Source organism: Coptis chinensis, chromosome 2 (assembly GCF_015680905.1).
Source record: "Coptis chinensis isolate HL-2020 chromosome 2, ASM1568090v1, whole genome shotgun sequence".
NCBI classification, from domain to species: domain Eukaryota; kingdom Viridiplantae; phylum Streptophyta; class Magnoliopsida; order Ranunculales; family Ranunculaceae; genus Coptis; species Coptis chinensis.
The window spans coordinates 71,736,871-71,746,235 of record NC_141457.1 but is presented as its reverse complement, the minus strand read 5'-3'; the positions used below and the strand labels follow the sequence as shown (position 1 = coordinate 71,746,235).

The 9,365-nt window shown below is 33.3% G+C and overlaps 1 long non-coding RNA gene across 1 annotated transcript; it reads left to right on the top strand.

The window, feature by feature from the left end:
- Positions 1-3,071: 3,071 nt before the first annotated feature.
- LOC147517601 (uncharacterized) lies at positions 3,072-4,734 on the top strand. The gene is made up of 3 exons (XR_015213905.1): positions 3,072-3,342; positions 3,611-3,734; positions 4,476-4,734. It is a non-coding gene; the product is annotated as an uncharacterized LOC147517601 (long non-coding RNA).
- Positions 4,735-9,365: the final 4,631 nt, after the last annotated feature.

The window sequence follows — 9,365 nt, the reverse complement described above, 5'->3', positions numbered from 1 at the left end:
CAACCGATTACATGTGAAACCTAGCCAATTCTCTACAACCATTAGCTTCTTGGATTTCAAAGCGTCACTGGCAAAGTAAATTACTTAATTTGAGTTTAAATAGCACTGCTTCTGAGGTAGGTAGGGAAAATAGAGTAAAAGGTCCTACAAAAAAATTATAATAATAATTATAAAAATGGGACTGAGTATATATAAGACAATAATAGAGAAGATAAAATAACCTTTACAAACTTCTTAGCATACACCGATAAACCTTTAGCACTTACCCCTAGACAACATGCTTCTAATCATCTCAACAGTATGAAGAACCCTATGATGAGAGTGTCCTCCCTTCCTTGCTAAATGGAAGTTTTGATTGCCCAATGATGAATGATCAAATATTTCACATCCATTACACTTTTACCTGCTTCTCTAAGCAACAAAACTTGAATACCATCAAGATCCATTAACTCTTGGAATAGTGAACTATCATAAACAACCAAAATTGTTATGTAATCATACAAAAATTTAAAAACCTAGCTAGCAGCACAATACAATTACCACTCACCTCGATCAAGCTAAAAATTCTAAACCCAAACCAAAGATAGCTTGACAATTGGTAAGTCGTGTAGTAGGTTAAAAAACCCCTCTACTCATAGCAACTACCAACTCATATTAAAGCACATAAGAATTATAAGCAATCTCCCAATGCGCCATATGACGTGTTGAAGGAAATGCAGATGAGACAACCATTGGAGCTTGAGGAGTCAGATCCAGCCACTACACTATCCTTGTATCAATCTGATTTGCAGCTCTTATACTCCATGGCGTCGTGTTCATTGCCATTATATTATTGATTCTTCCAATTAACTGAGATGCTATTGAAGCTCACCTGAAAGTTGATGTATAAATGAAGAGCTTTTTGTGTCACTTTTTTTTTAGGCCTCGTGTCACTTTCTACAAAAAAGTGACACACAGAAGTTTGATGTGTCACTTTTTTATGGAATGAGGGTTAACGTGTTGCTTCTAGGAAAAGTGACACAACTAACTTAATTTTCCGTATCACAATATTTGAAAGTGACACTAGTGGTTTGGGTTGTTGTGTCACTTTTTACTAAAAGAAAACAAAAACAAATGAAAACTACGATCAAATTTAAAAAAACCGACACAACTGGACCTACAAACACACAAGTACTACTCAAAAACTACTTCGAATGTCTAGCCCACGTTCTCTCTCCCACACTCGCAAAAACAGGTATATTGCACTTACAAACACCCTAAAAAACAGAATATGAAGATGGGCACTAGGTTGAGATTAGGGTGAGATGCGACTTAAATCAGAGTTTCTCATGAAAGTGACACAAGAAAATTGTGTTTAAGTGTCACTTTGGTTAGAAGGGGTAGAAATAGAGAAATTTTATGTGTCACTTTGGGTTAAGAGGACACATCAATTTTTATATGTATTTCGTATTTTCAAAAAAGTGAAACAACCATATATTTACAAATCCCTTCCGTAGCACGTGCTCTCAAAGGACTCCCTCAACAAAAAAGAACAATTTGCAAGTTCCACTCAAATTAGGTCATGAATACAATCAGGTCATCTCTTTCTCAACAATTCCAATGTTTCATCTGTATTAAGCGAAATGAAGCTTTCCCAACTAGTTCGAAGTGAAATCTTCTTCCTTTTTTTCGCACTATCACTCACTGTTGTTGTTCTTTGCGGTTTCTCAACATCAAGGTAACCCTATCCTCCTTTTTCTTCCGTTATGTTTTGAAAACAAAATGATGTTTTGGTGTTCAGTAGTCGTGACTTGCAAAAAAAAATGTTCTTCTTTATTGATTTCAATATTATTCACGTCGATTCTTTGAATAACTTACGGTTTCGATTTATTTCCCCTCATTCTCTGCTGCCTCTTAATTTCATGTTATTCAATTGAATATGGTTTGAGAGGGTTAGGATATTTAAACAAATTAGTGATCCACAACAAAACAAATTTGGGTTTTTTATGGGAAGTTTTCTTCTTTATAATTCTCTTTGGGTTTCTATTATGGGTTTGGATTGTGTGTCTATTAGCAGAACCCTTCAATGTTCGCTCTACCAACTGAGGTTCTTCTAAGCTCACATTAAGTGTATAGGGTAGGCTTCTCAATGTTAAGTAAGCTATAACAGAATCTGTTGCTTGTAGAAGGCAAGCAAAGTGAAAATGGGGATATAACCCCAGTTGCCAGGCTAGCAACATCAAGTTGAGCTCAAACACACTTTGAGCTTAATATTGGTTAGCATATATATGTGCACTTGTTAATCACGAGTGTTTTGTCCACCAGCCAATATAAAAACTATGGGCTGAAAGGGCAAGTAGCAATCGTTTTTTCCTGTTAATTATATAATTGTATGATAGTATGATATAAACACATGCTACTACCTTCAGAATTTAGGATTGAGACACTAATTTCCATATCTTACTACTTACTATTTTCATACATAGTATATAATCTTCTTAGAAGGAAACAACGGGAGGAGCACATTAATTGTTCTAGTTGTTTAACATGACCGTCAAGTATATGATTACTAGATAAATGTTCATTGTAAGTGAGACATGTCTAATTTTTTTTTCTATTTGTTAGTGTTTTTTTTTCCAGTTTCATATCCATACCACCGTAAGCCATTTTGACTCAATACTTGCAGAAATTATATGTTAGGGTTAGTGTTATCTTTTTTACTAGTAAAACACATGACATTCAAATTTTGTGGATATTGCTCGCAGAGTCTTTTGTTTGTTTTTCTTAATTTGTTCCATTGTACGTCGAGATGGCTTACATATTGTGTTCTATGTGTGGTGTTACATTCACTTTTGGCTTCTAAGTAATTCTTATAAATAATTTGATATGGGAGAGCCATTTAAAGTTCAACTATGCTAGTAAGTTGATTAAGATTACACTATGATGAATGTCATACTAACTACTTGATACTTCTCTTTGTTCGTTCTTTTTGTTAGTAGTTGACTTTGAACGAGAAGTTTTGGTGGATGGACTAACAATTGGCCAGATAGCAATGTCTTTTGGGAAACGAAATTAGGTCTAAGTAGGTACTGTTATTTCTATTCACGCTTGCATATGATTCATCGTAGTTGATTCTTAATTGTAATCCTCTTACTTTTTTATTTCTCCTTCTACTAGTTTGAATCAAAATTGCTGAAATTCATTTCACCTTTTGCAAGTCTAATTAGGAAGTTGATTTCTCTTTGTATGTCCCTATTTAATGTTGAATTCACTTAATTGGATGTGGTCCAGAAACATGTTCATGCAATAACGCAAGCTGGCAATGTGTATTCCGTCAGAATCTCGACCGAAATATAATTTGAGGTAAGGCACAGTTGAATGCTTCTCATTGGTTCTACTATGGCTGTCTTACTTGTCTGATAACTAGTCTTTTGGTAGAATTAATAAAATAGATGCATAAAATAGCCCTATCTGTTACTTTGTTAGAACAAGGCATAAATTATTGGTTTGGGGTTGTGAAGGGTCATTCACTTCTTCTATTACTTTTGCTTACAACATATGGATTGTTTCACAGAGTTGAAGTGCAATTTCTTGCAAGTTTAGAATATAACTTTGTTTTCGTGTTGGCTAGGGTCTGATTTTCTCATCGGATATAACCAAGAAGTGCAACATGAATTGAGGCTACTTAGGCCTTTTATACAAGGAGGAGCTTTCAAACTATTTCCTATCTCCTTAACTATGCACTTATGACCAACGTATCTACTTCATCTAATAATTATATAGTTTTATGATGTTTGTGGTTAAACCATCTGACTATATCACTTGCTATACATAAAAGGGATTTAATAGGAATGTATCAATGATAGTTGTTGTTGTTATATTTGTTGTTCATTGTTTCCTTATTTTTCATTTGCCTTTGTTATTGTTTTTTGGGTGAACTAGTATTACCCCCCACTAGATGAGCCAATTAGGAATCCCCCACACACTAGATGGCCAATTAGGGTCTCTCCCCTCCTAAATACACAAAAAAAAAAACACATGGTCAACCTGTATTTAGGGGGGGAGACCCTAATTTCTCATGGGGGTGATCCTAATTGGCTCATCTAGGGGGTGTTTAATATTAGTTAACCTTTTTTTTTTTTTTTTTTTTTTCCGACTCAAGTGGTTCCATGTGTGTTAATATCTAGATGATGCTTCATATTATATATAAAATTAACTATAAGAAACAAGACGATATACCCTACTGATAGAAAAAGTATGAATCTGAACTTTCCTTACCATCCTCACTGACCCTCTCACCTCTCTTCATATGCACTACTTATAAGTCCCAATGCAATATGTATAGCACTATTTGATAACGTGATAAGATATGGTGAACAAGAGTTACTTATTGCTAGACTCTCTTGCTAACTTATACTGTTCTTATCGATATTTTTTTCTTACTTGTGCAATATACCGTACCCTTCTTGATTCACTTGCTTTTTAATTTTGTATAGTCATAGTGGAATGAGGACTTCGTAATGCAGATGCATGGATCGATTAACAGATGAATAAATGACAGCTAGGTTCTTTGGTGTTAGAAGTGCGCATAACAAACTAAGATATAGCTAGGATAGCGTTAGCGTCATGTAATTTTATTTTGTTTGCTTTATTGTTATTCTTTTGGTATTGGAATGACTTATTTTGTTGGGAGCCAAACTAGATGATAGATACTTGGTTTGATTAATGAAATCAATAGAAGTTAATTGTTTTGAATGTTGTCTCTTTTTTCTCGAGTGGATGTTTCCATTATAAAGTAGGTTAATGTGATTTTGGTTGTGATGTTTTGATAATGTGGATGTTCTTTATATCATAAAACATGTTAATGAGATTTTGGTTATGACATATAGGATGCAGGTTGAGAAATGAATGTATATGATTGAATACAAAAATGAGAAAAAATTAAAAAAATTATATATATGTACATTAATGCGCTTTTGAAAAAAATGACATAATATCTATTAAAAGTGACACAACTGACCACTCTTATGTGTCGCTTTCTTTTTCATACGAGTTACATGGAGTTGATTCCCAAAAGTGACACAAGAAGTAAGGGGTTTTTGTGTCGCTTTTGACGTACTTGTGTCTCACTCTGGTAAAAAAATGACACAACTAGTATACTTAATGTGACTTTTGACGTACTTATGTCTCATTCTGGTCCAAAAGTGACACAACTAGTATACTTAATTGTCACTTTTGACATACTTATGTCTCACTTTGGTCCAAAAGTGACACAACTAGTATACTTAATGTGTCACTTTTGACGTACTTGTGTCTCACTTTGGTCTAAAAGTGACACAACTAGTATACTTAATGTGTCACTTTTGACGAAATTATGTCCCACTCTGGTCCAAAACTGATACAACTAGTGTCACTTTTGACAAGCACTGTGACACTATTTCTTAAAAGTGATACAAGAGGTTATTCTTAAGTGTCACTTTTATTAATAAAAAGTGACACATTTAGTAAGGCTTTTGTGTCACTTTTGGTAGAACTTTGTGTCGGGGGCTTATAGGTCACTTCAGAATTAGTTTCAAAAATGACACAAGTGACTTCTTGTGTCATTTAAAAAGTGACACAAAAAGCCCTTCTTTTAGTAGTATATAATAACACTTTAGTTTACATGCACATATCAATTTATAGCTCTCAGACTATATATGCAAAGTGGTGAGAAGTAACAACATAAGCACAAACATAAAGCAAAATGTAGAAAAAGTATAACTTCAACAGCAAAGGTAATTCCTGCTGAAAATTGATGTGTAGCAAAATAAAAACATGTCTTCTCCCATTATTTTGAAGCAACTTGCCATTTGTAGCTAGATATTAATGAGCCAACCGTGAATTTTTTTTCAAGAATCAAGTCCTACATGTATAAGTGAGTAACAAATGGCCATCATTGTAAAAGGAAACTCTACTACTACTGCCATTCAAGCAAAGCACCAAACAATAAACAATCAATTTAACAAAAAGCAAGACAAATAGAAAAATGAGGCAAAATCAGTGAGTTTGTGATTTAACCGCCCACTTATAACCTAAAGAGAAGTGAATCAACCATGCCATTAAAATTTTACCATTTGTTCCCACAAAACAGGTTAAAGAACAATAGCATAACATTATATACACACATAGATTGAGTATTTGGAATTTCAGCCAACATGGACTCTAGTCATGTAAGGCATTGGCATTTGAAATACATGTGCAGTTAAAAATGTAATGCATCAGACTTATTCAAGCCATATACTTCCATTCTAATAATGCCAACAATATTGTGCTATAATATAGTAGATCTATATTAATTAGCCATACACAAATTAATATGGTCTATGGCTACTTCAATAAATATGGTTTTTTTTTTTTTTTTTTTTTTTTTTTTTTTTTTTTTATTTATTTATTTATTTATTTATAATTATGGCTCTTCTAACTTCTTGTATTCAAAATGAAACGGTAAGGTTCCACTTTCGTTGCACCAAAAAAAGTAGTAAAGTTATTTGGTTGGGAGACAAAGGAAAGTAGACTTAAATCTAATGGAAGATGAATTGTACAACCATACCTCCTTTCTCACATTGCTTCATCATCATCAGTCCAACAACCTTTATTTTCGACCCATTTTATATATCTTGCTACTCCATGCTTTTCATGAGTCAGAGAAGACAATCGCAGCGCTAGGGTAAATCAAACAAACAAACAAACTCATCACACAAGAAATTAAAACTTAAACGAACTTAAATTGTTTAGAAGTGTTGTGGAAGTACCTAATTGATATCTCTGTTGGTTTTCTTTTTGACATGAAATAAATTTAGTATTCTAATCAATTCAATCAGATATTAAAAACAGATAGTACTCTATAAAGTCAGAAATTTTCATTAGAAGAGAGGAAGAAGAAGAAAATATAAGTTTGGTATAGAGGCTTAAAAATCAAAAAATGAAATGGTGATGGATGTCCAGTAAGTTGATGTGCCATGTGGTATAAGATACAAATTCTAATACCCTTACTGAAAGATGAACAAAAAATAGACAAACTCTAAAAGCTAAATTTCTGAAAATGGAGTTAACCCAACAAAGTTTTCAGCAAGTTATTAAAGTCTCAAATGCATTTTAGGGTATTCTATAAAGAATGTGGATAATTAACTTTTCAAATGCATTCTAGACATTCCTTTTAAGCAATGCCTACTCTAGACTGACCATTTGTACCCAACCTTTCAACCCTCATCAACGTCCAATGCAATGCTAAGACTCGAAGCTTTATGTAATTCCAGACTGTGCATGTCGACTCTATAATAGTACTCACAATGGCTTGGAGTTCAGTTTTCTTGTGTCCCATATGCTATCCTTTCATAAGGCCATGTCAAACTACCCACAATCTGTCACAGAGTTGGTTGGCTCAACAATATTTTTTGACAACCCTACAATAAAAATGTGAGTAAATGCTGATTTTGTAAAAGTCATTGTCTAATAGTCTACATTGGAAGCTTTTTTGGTTCATTAACTATCTTGTTATTGTACCACGCACAATTATAGTTTGCATCGCCTTCTTTGCAGCCGAAGATAATATTTTTTATCTAAATATCATATCCTACACATAATACATATATTACTCTTTCAAAGACAACTCACAGAACATATATAAGGAGAGAGAGAGAGAGAGAGAGGCCTTATAAATTTTTAGTTATAGAGAAGTGTAACAATACTACACACTCAATCATGTTAATTTACACCTATTTGATAGGATTATAATGCGGCAATGTCATATCAACATAGACCAAAAGCAAATCCGTCCGAACCACTTCCAAGACAAATTAAAGGCAATTCTTCGACAACGTAAATAATTTGTTAAGACTTAGTACCAAGACCAAAAAGCCAATACATTATCCAATTTTTAAAATACTTTCTACCATAATAGTCCACTAAAAACAGCCTAAATAAAAAGGACAGGACAATATAATCATTCTCCCACAAATTGGCGGTACCATTTTTCTTGCTCGAGGCAAAATCAGTTAATTGAGATCTAAGCTAAAAAACGTGCAAGGATTGTGTTTTTTGAGATCCTACTATATATGTTAGATCTACAACTAATTCATTACGGAGCTTGGCATCCATATTTTTTGCTTATCAATTGTCACTTATGTGTGTGTCTTCCGACCGGTCAACACCATAACCCATTGCTATGAATGCTAGAGTAGAGTGGACTATATTATTATTGTTAAAAAGTAGTTGCAGCCATGAATACAGAAAGTAGGCAAGGGTTTCAGGCTTTCAGCTAATATCTTACAATAACTATCCAATATGAAAGTTATAGCAACTGTTGATTTGCCATTAATTAGTTGCAAAAGCAGGAAAAGAAAGGGTGAAAACAAAGTACCTTTCAAGTAGTTCGGTCCAAAGAAATTTGACAAAACAAAAATCCTGCAAAGAGCCATCACCTCCTAATTAATTAACACTTTTCTTAAGTAAAACTAAAGCAAAATTGATTACTACACATGACTACTAATAAATCACTAACACATTCCTAGCGTCAACACGTGTATCCCTTTCGATCTAACTCAACTTGTTTTTAATTAACACTGAAAATTAAAGTTATGTCAAGGTGCCTTACATCACTTAATAAAAGATGAAAATTGTAAGCAATTTCTTAGAAATCAGGTTATGTAAATATTATCAAATTTGCCACATCTACACACAAAAAACCTGACACAACACCAATATATTAGTGTTGCCTATGGAATTCTATGCTCCCAACCTGAAGTGCATGTCTAATCTCCCATAAGGTCTTGACTAAATTGTCATTGTGATATTGACCTGCAAGAAGGAAGAGAAACAAATGCTTCATGGAGAATTGTAATAGTAAATTATTAAATATCAATAACGTCACCAATGGCATTCAAGATGTACATATACTCAAATTCTTCAAAAAACTAATCTGAAAATTATACTAAGAACCTTTTCCAATGTCATTTTAGGCATAAACATAACCCGAGTTCCACTTCCAGTAATACCCAAGTTAGACTTCTAAGTGGCAAGGTCAACGCATATATTTTTGGAACTTTGGGGATGGATTGATGTAGTAACAAAGTCCTTAAAAAATCCCAACTGAAACTTCAACTTACTAAATTCTATTAGTCCTTGATGAAGCTAAAGTCAAATAGATACTCATGAAGGTATATTTTTTATGCATCCATATCCTCATTTCCAAATTCGGATCAGAATTTGTCAAAACAAATTTAACAACAACATGAAAAAGGTAGAATATAGAGAATTCAAATTTCTAAGCAAAATATTTCAACAATATTGAAGTGATACTCAATGACAAAGAGTACCTATTCAAGCAAATTCCAAAACAAACTCGATCA